Source organism: Triticum aestivum, chromosome 1B (genome assembly GCF_018294505.1).
Source record: "Triticum aestivum cultivar Chinese Spring chromosome 1B, IWGSC CS RefSeq v2.1, whole genome shotgun sequence".
Taxonomy (NCBI): Eukaryota; Viridiplantae; Streptophyta; class Magnoliopsida; order Poales; family Poaceae; genus Triticum; species Triticum aestivum.
The window spans coordinates 55,562,425-55,572,386 of NC_057795.1; the positions used below are offsets into that span (position 1 = coordinate 55,562,425).

Consider the following 9,962-nt stretch of genomic DNA (forward strand, 5'->3'; position numbering starts at 1 on the left):
GTCTGGGTCGTCTCGTCCAACAATACCGCCGAACCAAAATATGACATGCTGGTAGGCAGTATGACTTGTATCGTCCACAACTCACTTGTGTTCTACTCGTGCATATAACATCAACATCAATAACCTAGGCTCGGATGCCACTGTTGGGTTTCATAGTAATTTCAAAAAATTTCCTACGCACACGCAAGATCATGTGATGCATAGCAACGAGGGGAGAGTATTGTCTACGTACCCAACGCAGACCGACTGCGGAAGCGATGACACGACGTAGAGGAAGTAGTCGTACGTCTTCTCGATCCAACCGATCAAGCACCGAAATTACGGCACCTCCGAGTTCGAGCACACGTTCAGCTCGATGACGATCCCCGGACTCCGATCCAGCAAAGTGTCGGGGAAGAGTTTCGTCAGCACGACGGCGTGGTGACGATCTTGATGAACTACAGCAGCAGGGCTTCGCCTAAACTCCGCTACAGTATTATCGAGGAATATGGTGGCAGGGGGCACCGCACACGGCTAAGGAATCGATCACGTGGATCAACTTGTGTCAACTTGTGTGTTTAGAGGTGCCCCTGCCTCCGTATATAAAGGAGGAGAGGAGGGGAGGCTGGCCGGCCAAGGGGGGAGGCGCAGGAGAGTCCTACTCCCTCTGGGAGTAGGATTCCCCCTCCAATCCTAGTCCAACTAGGATTCCTCGGAGGGGAAAAGAGGAGGAGGGGGCCGGCCACCTCTCCTAGTCCTAATAGGACTAGGGGAAGGGGGGCACGCAGCCCAACTAGGGCAGCCCCTTCTCTTTTCCACTAAGGCCCACTATGGCCCAAATAGCTCCCGGGGGGTTCCGGTAACCCTCCCGGTATTCCGGTAAAATCCCGATTTCACCCGGAACACTTCCGATATCCAAATATAGGCTTCCAATATATCAATCTTTACGTCTCGACCATTTCGAGACTCCTCGTCATGTCCGTGATCACATCCGGGACTCCGAACAACCTTCGGTACATCAAAATGCATAAACTCATAATATAACTGTCATCGTAACCTTAAGCGTGCGGACCCTACGGGTTCGAGAACAATGTAGACATGACCGAGACACGTCTCCGGTCAATAACCAATAGCGGGACCTGGATGCCCATATTGGCTCCTACATATTCTACGAAGATCTTTATCGGTCAGACCGCATAACAACATACGTTGTTCCCTTTGTCATCGGTATGTTACTTGCCCGAGATTCGATCGTCGGTATCCAATACCTAGTTCAATCTCGTTACTGGCAAGTCTCTTTACTCGTTCCGTAATACATCATCTCACAACTAACATATTAGTTGTAATGCTTGCAAGGCTTATGTGATGTGTATTACCGAGAGGGCCCAGAGATACCTCTCCGACAATCGGAGTGACAAATCCTAATCTCGAAATACGCCAACCCAACATCGACCATTGGAGACACCTGTAGTACTCCTTTATAATCACCCAGTTACGTTGTGACGTTTGGTAGTACCCAAAGTGTTCCTCCGGTAAACGGGAGTTGCATAATCTCATAGTCATAGGAACATGTATAAGTCATGAAGAAAGCAATAGCAACATACTAAACGATCAGGTGCTAAGCTAATGGAATGGGTCATGTCAATCAGATCATTCTACTAATGATGTGACCTCGTTAATCAAATAACAACTCATTGTTCATGGTTAGGAAACATAACCATCTTTGATTAACGAGCTAGTCAAGTAGAGGCATACTAGTGACACTTTGTTTGTCTATGTATTCACACATGTATTATGTTTCCGGTAAATACAATTCTAGCATGAATAATAAACATTTATCATGATTATAAGGAAATAAATAATAACTTTATTATTGCCTCTAGGGCATATTTCCTTCACTTCATGTATCCCCGACCCGAATAGATCGTCCGCCGCCTCCGACCTCGATGCTCCTTCACCGGCGCGCCTCCTTCGGCCGTCGAATGGCACCATGGAGTGCCCCCTCCCCCTCCCCCCCGCCATTCATCCCAAGCTCGCGCCGACAAAATCGGCCATAGCCCGCGCCTGCCTCTTGCCATTGTCGCGCCTCGCCGTGGTCGGGGAACTCCACACCATCTTGCGGTCGCAGCCGCGCCGTGGGGCGTCGTGTGTGTCGCTAAAGCCGTTCAACAAGGAGGAGTGGACAGCCCGTCCACCGGCTGCTTGACCTCGCGCATCCGGTGCTAGTCGAGGTGGCCGACGCTGCAGCTAGGGAGCCACAAGTCCATCGGTTAACGTCCTTGAAAGGAGGAGAGTATATTGATTTGACAGCCTCTCGGATATGTCCTTACAACACCGTTTGCGGTCGGTTGTAGCTGACGTATATTGTCGCTACCACTTTGTAGGCCCACCACATGTGCCCTCAGCACCGATCAAAAGTCGCCGGCCTCGCTGGTCACAACATGCTCCCAGTCCGGTCGTAACTTTTAGCATTGTCGGTCATAACTTTCTTCCACACTGTCATAGATTCCATGGGCAGTCGTGTGGGATGATGCGATCTTGGTCGAGGCGACCGAGCAAGATCGGCCGGTCGAATTACAATATTTATTCTTTAAAGATCAGTCGACCATCAGGAGCATTGTCGGTCTTAGCTTTCTCCCACACCGGTCATAGCTTCCATTGGCAGTCGTGTGGGGATAACGCGATCTTGATTGAGGCGATCGACCAGGAGTCATATCGGTCGATTGAGTTACAATGTTTTTCTCTAACCAACCATCGAGGTCGCAAGTTTCCTTTTTCTGGTACGATTGCAAGTACAGTCGTTTTTTGAACCGTGGGTGTAGCTGGGATACCCTCCCCTTATGCTCTGTCACCATGGAGGTGGAACAAAGAAGGAGACTAGATTGATTTGCCAGCCTTTCGGATATGTCATCACAACGCCGTCAGCAGTCGGTCGCAGCTGACGCATATCAGCGGTCGGTCGCTGCTGACACATATGCTCTCAATAATGATCATCGCCGACCTCGTTGGTCACAACATGTTCCGGGGCGGGTCACATCTTCTACCATTGATGTTAGTCGCAGTTTTGTCACACGCCGGTCATAGCCTCCATGGGATGGCGTGTGGGAATGATACGATCTTGGTCGAGATGACCGATCAGGAGCGGGATTTGCAAGCCGATCACCGCTGTTCATAACAACACCATCCCGTTCGTCGTCTAAGGTTCGTCGTAGCTTCAAGCTCATTTTTTTATATCAACTAGTTAGCCCAGAGAAACCATGTTATAGGTTATTTAGCACATGTTACGTAAATCAAATTTATAAAACCATTACTATTTAGATATATCTAATTTCCCCTTTCAATCAATAAAATAATAAATAAAATATACTCTATTTTTCCATGCCAAAAACACTTTTTGGAAAATTTCCATGCCAAACAAATTAATATATGTAACAATGTCCTAGTTCTTCCAAAACAATTTCCCTCTAGTTCTCCTTGATAAAAAAAGAATATATCTAAATTTCCCTCCAGTTCTTGACCATGGCGCTTACTTTTCCCTCCAATTACTTTGGCGCTTACTTTTCCCTCCAATTAACTGGAAAACGCTAGATAAATTGGGTCTCTCAAACCCATCCAGTCATCCACATCTAGCCCAGCCGCTCACCGTTCGGCTACTACCTTGCCGCCCTCCAACGCCCAGCACGCCGCCCCTTCAGCGCCCAGTGCGGCCGCCACCTGCAACCCCCCCTTCCCTCCTCCCACCCCCATCTCAACCCCCGTACGATCTGCCGCTTCCTCGACCTGCCTCGGTGCCGCTTCGTCGGTGTTCAGCTCCGGCACCTACATCCTGAAGGAGTACAATCTCGTGTCTGGTATGGATCTGGACGCCCACCCCTTCCCTGATCTGACTGCTAGGAATTCTATGGGGTGCATGCTAGGTGAAACATCATTGTACCGATGCAGGGGTGGAGACAGGGAGGGGCGAGCAGGGGTCAGACCTCTGCCAATTGCTCGCCCCTCAACAATTCATAGGACAGTATGTACTGTAGATGCCTAATGGCCGCAGCTAATTGCGTAATTATCCCATACGTAGACAAATAATTAAACAAGCACTGATGTAGAAAAGCCCATAAACCATGTACGGTTGTGTCTAACTATAGTTTTGCCATGTACTGTTTTACACTTCTGCTAGATCGATCCATTGACTATTGTTTAAATTTGATCAGACTTCTTGAGAAATATGACAGACCTTAAACTGGTTAATCATGAGCAAACCCTACTCTGCTCTTTGATTTGATGCCGCCGATCTACTGCAACAGTTTCGACTGCGTAAATTGAACCACTAGATGAAATGACTGAAATTAGGAACAGAGAAAATGCTTAAGATTTGCACCATCACCTGATGATCCTATGTACTTTCGTTTCCCCTTCTGTTTAGGGAAGCAGTCAACATCATCAGTTCCTCTACTTGTAGGAGCATCTAGCTTCTTTGAAGATTTTGACAGCTCGCCCATCTTTAAATTATTTGGTATATTTGCATTTCAGTCAATTTTTCAGTGTCCCTGACGTAGTGATGGGTTTTATATCGCCCCGAATAGTTGGCCTGATGTAGCAATATCATGGCGAACATCCACACTAGTATTATTCATTGGCACACTGGACACGGTTGTTGCTTCTTGAACGACTTATTGGGATGACACATGAGGCAACATGTCGCTGCTCTTCTATCAGCTAGTGCTTAACATAATGTTAGCTGTCGGTTGAATAATGCTCAGTTTGCATAATCTGTACACTTTTAACTTAAACATGTCCCGAATCCATATGCCGACAGCGTTATATCTGAGTGTGGGTGTGGCTGGACCCATGGTCTTGTACCTCATCTCTCTGTTTTGAGTTATGATAAGTTGATAGTGCATTGACGTGCTACTCTGTCCTTCATTGCCCTCTCCATTCACATGTCTATTGGCAAATTAAATTGTCCCTGTTATGTCATTAGTTAATTTGTCTTTACTTGTAATGGTTTAATCAACATTTTTATATATATCTAGGATGGCGACGGGCATGTTGACCATATACCTGCACTATGAAGATACAAATCAGGAAGCCAAAATTTTACAATGATCCATGATGAGGCGTCATGTCTCATATTATGATTTAATCTTGATGATCGAGGAAGTTGGCTTTCAGGCAATTGACTTTCTGTACTATGCGGAAAAAAACCCGTCTAGGCAGCTCCTACTTAGTTCACATTTACGATCCCTTTCTGTACCTTGTTATTGATTATGTCCTAGAGGTAATTTTTGTGCCTTTTGAGTTTTGAAGTTGTAGCTTTCTGTAGCTTCAAGGTATGAATATCATTCCATCTAATATTATTGTATCTTGGTAGGTGAGGGAAACGAGGGATCTTACGGGTGAATCTGTTTCAAGACCGAACCAGCAAGGGACTAGAACTGAACACCCACACCCAGCTCGCTCAAAAAGAAGACGCACTTCTTCCATCAAGGTAAAGATTCACCAAGGAGCATGGTTTACAGCACCCAAATTCCCAACCCAAACTGCATTATGATGCCTGCTTGAAAAATGGATTTTGTTACAAATTTTGCTCAATCTGCTGTATGCAAGTAAAGGATACATTTAACCAAGCATGAGCAAGCGAGGTGACCTTGGGCATTAGACTTTGTTGCCAGGTCTAGTTTATTTGGTTTTTTAGGGCACCTTACTGGTCTGTCATTAAAAAGATCTCATATTGTTCATGCAAATTATATTATCATGTCGTAGAGTGCTAATATTGATCATAATATAGGCTGCCTCCAAAGTAGTTTTAAAGACTTCAACATATCCCAACAAGAGGAATGTTGCGTATGGTACTATTCGGAGTAATGATCCAAGAACTAAGGTTGGTGGTATTGAGTTAGGTGTTGAATTTGCCCTTGTGCGCATAGATCAACCTATAGTTGATAATGAGGAGTTGGTAAGGGAAGTTTCTGATTGCAAGACATTTAGTGAGGCTTTCACTTCATGATACTTAACTGCCTGGCCTTCAACTTTTGTAAGTTAAAATCTTCCCTTCCACATTCTAAAATCATATTTGTGTACATTTAATCACACATATCTAAGCTGCAATTTTCTTTTACAGATTCAAGAGAAGGATAGTTGAGTTGCAGCTGAATTCTTGGATCAAGAATCAAACAAAATTTGAAGATTTTAGCTACAAATAGTTGCAGTTTACATTGATAGATTTGAAATTGTAATATCATCCACAAGATATTTTTCTTTCGCCGAATTAATGCAAATGCTATGGTGTAATATTCTCCATAGTTGTGTTTCCTATGATCAAAATGATATGATTGATATCTTTATTGTAATGCATATGCATCATTGATAACCCACAAGTGTAGGGGGTCGCAACAGCTTTTGAGGGTAGAGTATTCAACCCAAATTTATTGATTCGACACAAGGAGAGCCAAAGAATATTCTTAAGTATTAGCAGTTGAGTTGTCAATTCAACCACACCTGGATAACTTAGTATTTGCAGCAAAGTATTTAGTAGCAAAGTAGTATGATAGTAATGGTAACAGTGGCAAAGGTAAAGATAGCAGTATGGTAGTGCTTGTAACAGTAGCAGCGGAAAAGTAAATAAGCGAAGCACAATATATGAAAAGCTCATAGGCATTGGATCAGTGATGGATAATTATGTCGGATGTGATTCCTCATGTAATAGCTATAACATAGGGTGAAACAGAACTAGCTCTAGTTCATCAATGTAATGTAGGCATGTATTCCGAATATAATCATACGTGTTTATAGGGGGAAACTAAGGGATATTAAGGCCTCCTTTTAATAGAGTACCGGACCAAAGCATTAACACATAGTGAATACATGAACTCCTCAAACTACGGTCATCACCGAGAAGTATCCCAATTATTGTCACTTCGGGGTTGTCGGATCATAACACATAATAGGTGACTATAGACTTGCAAGATAGGATCAAGAACTCACATATATTCATGAAAACATAATAGGTTCAGATCTGAAATCACGGCACTCGGGCCCTAGTGACAAGCATTAAGCATAGCAAAGTCTTAGCAACATCAATCTCAGAACATAGTGGATACTAGGGATCAAACCTTAACAAATCTAATTTAATTACATGGTAAATCTCATCCAACCCATCACCGTCCAGCAAGCCTATGATGGAATTACTCATGCACGGCGGTGAGCATCATGAAATTGGTGATGGAGGATGGTTGATGATGACGACGGTGATGAATCCCCCTCTCTAGAGCCCCGAACGGACTCCAGATCAGCCTCCCGAGAGGTTTAGGGCTTGGCGGCGGCTCTGTATCATAAAACGTGATGAAACTTCCTCTTTGGTTTTCTTCTCCGCGAAAAGGAATATATGGAGTTGGAGTTGAGGTCGATGGAGCATCTAGGGGCCCACGAGACAGGGGGCGCGCCCTATAGGGGGGCCACCCTCGTGGGCAGGGTGTGGGCCCCTGGCGTTCATCTTTTGTCACTATTTTTTTTAATATTTTCTGAAACTTATCTCTGAGGATTTTCAGGTCGTTCCGAGAACTTTTGTTTCCGCACAAAAATAACACCATGGCAGTTCTGCTGAAAACAACGTCAGTCCGGGTTAGTTTCATTCGAATCATGCAAATTAGAGTCCAAAACAAGGGCAAAAGTGTTTGGAAAATTAGATACGTTGGAGATGTATCAACTCCCCCAAGCGTAAACCTTTGCTTGTCCTCAAGCAATTCAGTTGACAAACTGAAAGTGATAAAGAAAAACTTTTACAAACTCTGTTTGCTCTTGTTGTTGTAAATATGTAAAGCCAGTATTCTAGGTTTCAACAAAGATTATGAACTAACCATATTTTCAATAACACTCAGGTCTCATGTTTACTCATATCAATGGCATAATCAACTAGCGAGCGATAATAATAAAACTCGGATGACAACACTTTCTCAAAACAATCATAATATGATATAACAAAATGGTATCTCGCTAGCCCTTTCTGAGACCGCAAAACATAAATGAAGAGCACCTTTAAAGATCAAGGACTGACTAAACATTGTAATTCATGGTAAAAGAGATCTAGTCAAGTCATACCCAATATAAACTAACAGTAATGCATGCAAATGATAGTGTGCTCTCGAGCGGGTGCTTTTTAATAAGAGAGTGATGACTCAACATAAAAGTAAATAGATAGGCCCTTCGCGGAGGGAAGCAGGGATTTGTAGAGGTGCTAGAGCTCAATTTTGAAATAAAGAGATAAATAACATTTTGAGCGGCATACTTTCACTGTCAATGCAACAACTATGAGATGGCGATATCTTCCATACTACATGCATTATAGGAGGTTCCCAAACAGAATAGTAAAGTTTATACTCCCCCACCACCAATAGGCATCAATCCATGGCTTGCTCGAAACAACGAGTGCCTCCAACTAACAACGATCCTGAGGGAGTTTTTTTAATTATTTTGATTTGCTTTGATCTTTTAGGATCATGAGACTGGGCATCCCGGTTACCAGCCATTTTCTCGTGAATGAGGAGCTGAGTCCACTCCTCTTGAGAATAACCCACCTAGCATGGAAGATACGGACATCCCTAGTTGGAACATGAGCTGCTCAAGCATACAAAATAGAATTTTATTTGAAGGTTTCGAGTTTAGCACATACAAATTTACTTGGAACGGCAGGTAAATACCGCATATAGGAAGGTATAGTGGACTCATATGGAATAACTTTGGGGTTCATGGAGTTTGGATGCACAAGCAGTATTCCTGCTTAGTACAGGTGAAGGCTAGCAAAAGACTGGAAAGCGACCAACTGAGAGAGCGACAACAGTCATGAACATGCATTAAAATTAATTTACACTAAGTGCAAGCATGAGTAGGATATAATCCACCATGAACATAAATATCGTGGAGGCTATGTTGATTTTGTTTCAACTACATGCGTGAACATGTGCCAAGTCGAGTCACTCAATGCATTCAAAGGAGGATACCATCTCATCATACCACATCACAATCATTTTAATAGCATGTTGGTACGCAAGGTAAATCATTATAACTCATAGCTAATTAAGCATGGCATAAGCAACTGAAAACTCTAAATGTCATTGCAAACATGTTTATTCATAATAGGCTGAATCAGGAATGATGACTCATCATATTTACAAAAACAAAAGAGGTCGAGTTCATACCAGCTTCTCTCATCTCAATCAGTCCATCATATATCGTCATTATTGCCTTTCACTTGCATAACCGAACGGTGTGTATAATAATAAAAGTGCACGTGCATTGGACTAAGCCGGAATCTGCAAGCATCCATTTCAAGAGAGAAGGCAAGATAATATGGGCTCTTGGTTAAAATAAACAATCATGCATATGAGAGCCAGTAAACATTTTCAATATGGTCTTCTACTCTCGACCCCCAAACGAAACAAAATAAATAAAACTATTTACACGGGAAAGCTCCCAACAAGTAAAAGAAGAACGGGAAATCTTTTTGGGTTTTCTTTTAATTATTACTACTATAGGCATGGAAATTAAACTAACTATTTTTTTGGTTTTTTAATAGGTTTATCAAACACACAAGAAGAAAACAGGAAAAAAAATTAAACTAGCATGGATAGTACAATGAAAGAGTATGAGCACCGACAACTAGAATAGTGTGTGAACATGAATGTAAAGTCGGTGAGAAATACGTACTCCCCCAAGCTTAGGCTTTTGGCCTAAGTTGGTCTATGGCCATGGATAGCCTGACTTATATTCGTAGTTGTAACTGGGGTCGTACTGAGATGTAGCAGTCATTGCCTCCTCAGCTGCTGCCTGACGGCGGGCTGCTTCCGCCCTCCTCTCGTGTTCATTTTCCTCCTCCTTGGTGACAACATATCTTCATTTTGCCTGATAATCAAAAAGGGTAGGAGCAGGGAGAGTAATATGGACAGCACGGCTTCTGTCAAAAATTAGTCGGTATTGGAGGAATTGGTCATTCC

General features: G+C 43.3%; 1 long non-coding RNA gene across 1 annotated transcript; it reads left to right on the forward strand.

Moving 5' to 3' along the window:
- The first annotated feature begins 3,621 nt into the window (after nt 1-3,621).
- On the forward strand, nt 3,622-6,244 carry LOC123086456 (uncharacterized). Its single transcript, XR_006440897.1, has 5 exons — nt 3,622-3,830; nt 5,007-5,251; nt 5,345-5,461; nt 5,762-6,007; nt 6,095-6,244. It is a non-coding gene; the product is annotated as an uncharacterized lncRNA (long non-coding RNA).
- Nucleotides 6,245-9,962: the final 3,718 nt, after the last annotated feature.